The following is a 2,630-nucleotide window of genomic DNA, read 5'->3' on the forward strand; positions in this document are numbered from 1 at the left end:
AATCTAGCAAAGTGTATGTTGCCTTCACAATCCCTTTAAGGGGGGACATGGCTCTTAAAACAGCTTCCTTTAATTGTCACAAACTCTGGGAAACTTGTCGGTCTTGCTGCTTTTTTCCCACTGATTTCGAATAAGCCATTATTTTTTTACTAAGTAAATTAGTTGCCAAGATAATTGGAGACAATTAGCCATTTTTGGAGGAACAATAGACAAAACAGTGTTGGCCATAAAACTGTAATCTTTATATTTTCCAATATTATGAACCCTGGTGAGTGCAATAAGAAAATAGGTTTGTTGGTGCACCTCTTGGAACTAATTTTACAGCTACCGTACTTACCCGATTCTAACGCACACTTTTTTTCCGAAAAAATAGGCGGAAAAGTCGCATGCGCGTTATAATCGGATACGAAACCGAAACTGACGAAACAGCGGACATTTTGTCCTACCCATCGTCATCGCTATCTCAAGATGGCGCCAAAGCTTTTAGCATAGAGATGCTGTTAGGCACTTTAAGCAACGACTTTCGGACCACCCATATGTTTCGGACGCAAGAAACCTAGGCTTTTCTATTGGCGTTCACACAAATCGTCAAATTGTTCCACTTGCGCGCTTGATGCAGCAATGGCAGCAGCAGCAACGAAGGTGCGCCGCTTCCCCGAGTGGCTTGCGAGCGGCTCCCATGCGTTTAAAACGAGCGGTCGGCTGAGGCGTGCCCCTCTGTAGAAGCTCGCGGGATGGGCGTGCGAGGTGTGGGCCACGATCCCATCGACCATGGTTGAAAGTTTGTTCAGTAGTGTGGCATCGCGAACGCACTTGGCGGCACAAAGGACGGGATGTACTCAGCGGAAAGCGACAAAAAATAAGATAAGAGGTTACTTCGGGAAATAAATCGACCGTTTCTCTCGCATTCGTTTTTGTGGGTCACAAAGTTCCGAGTGCGTTAGAATCGGAGGTGTAAGTTTTTCAGGTTTTTTTTTTTTTGCCAGGAAAATCAAGTGCGTGTTTGAATCTGGGGCGTATTAGAATCGGGTAAATACAGTGATTAAACTTTGGTGTTTCAAATGGGCATTGGAAATGGTTCCCACTAGTGCCACCCAAGTTCAATGAGCTGTAAAATTAGTTCCAAGCGGTGTATCAAAAAACTGATTCGCTTACTGCACTCACCAGGGTCCATAGTCTTGCATAATATAAAGATTAGTTTTATGGCTAACACTCCTTTGTCAATTTTGTGATGAAAAATGGCTAATTATCTCTAATTATTTTGGTAACTAATTGACTTGCTCAAAAAATGTCATATTTGAATTCAGTGGGAAAACAGCAGCAAGACTGACAAGTTTAGCACAGTTTACTTTAAAATTACTGTTTTAAATGCAGGCCCTGATCTTTAAAGATCAGGGCATTCTCTCAAAAATGGGCGCTTGGGTGAAATATTCTGCAGCTTTTAAGGCAGTGACTCCAGCTGAAGTTCCTGTGCGCTTGGGCAGCCTTGTAAAATAAATCTGGTAAGATCAAGAATGGAGTTGCTAATTTAGCAACAGGTGTAGTTAAGGCTACTAGGTCAACAACACGGTGGAGTTCGTCGTTTGCACCTTACTGATTTGAAGGTTCTAATTGTTAGTTCCCAGAGCTTGTTTTCGCTCCAGGCCGATTTAGTGTGTGTATGAAATTCCTACTAGTCGTTAGCTTTTTCCGAGGCTGAATTGGTGCTGAAGAAAATTGAATTCGTAAGTTAGTCTGGCCTTGTACTGCTCTGTTAGACTGTTAGCATTATTCTCTTACGGCTCCTCGATTGATGCATCAAGCTAACGTGAAATAAAGGTTCACTTTTGGGAAAGACCTGCTAAATTTTAAATGCAGAGCATTTCAGTAACTCACGATGTCACCCGCGTTGACGTCCGTAGTCGTAGTCCGCACCCCTCCCCCTACACTATATAAAAAAATACTATCCGGCGCCTGGTTTCGATCCTTCGACCCTGCGGGCGGAACGCAATGTACATGGTGCTCTACCCACTGCGCCACAAAGCCGACACAGAATGGGAGGCTACGAACGCGCCTTATATCCTTGACTCATTCAAACTACGTCAAGAAGCTGCTGATACAACGCATTCACTACCACCAACTCCCCAAACACTAAACGTTAACGCAAAAACCCACCCCCTATGCGACGCATTTACTCGAGTCCCCTCGCAGGGAGATGGGCCCAATTGTTGTATTAAAAATTTAACGTAGGTTATCGCAGTGCAATTTGACATTTAAAGGGACACTGAAGTGTATTTGTCAAGCTATTGTTTTTGCTTGCACTGCATAGACTGGCTCAAATAAACACGCGTTTCATTGTTTATCGAATCGATAAGGCGGGATTTATTTTGTAAATCCCGAAAGGAGACCTACCATGCGCGGCCTGCGGCAGCCGGACCAACTACAGCAGTGACGCCCATACGAGATGCTACGCAATTGGACGATGTCCAAGATTAGAATTCAAACCAGTTTCAGTTTCGGTTCTGTGACACAACGTGCTTGGCATCCGAAGTTAGCGTTAGCTGGGCATTCTCGATATTTCAGTAATTGGCATACCGCATTTGTGCCTTGTTGTCGGCTGTAAAATGTGTCAGATAAGCCAAACAGCACGA

Source organism: Haemaphysalis longicornis, unplaced genomic scaffold (assembly GCF_048455015.1).
Source record: "Haemaphysalis longicornis isolate Haplotype H1 unplaced genomic scaffold, Haemaphysalis longicornis Haplotype H1 scaffold_3, whole genome shotgun sequence".
Classification (NCBI taxonomy): Eukaryota; Metazoa; Arthropoda; class Arachnida; order Ixodida; family Ixodidae; genus Haemaphysalis; species Haemaphysalis longicornis.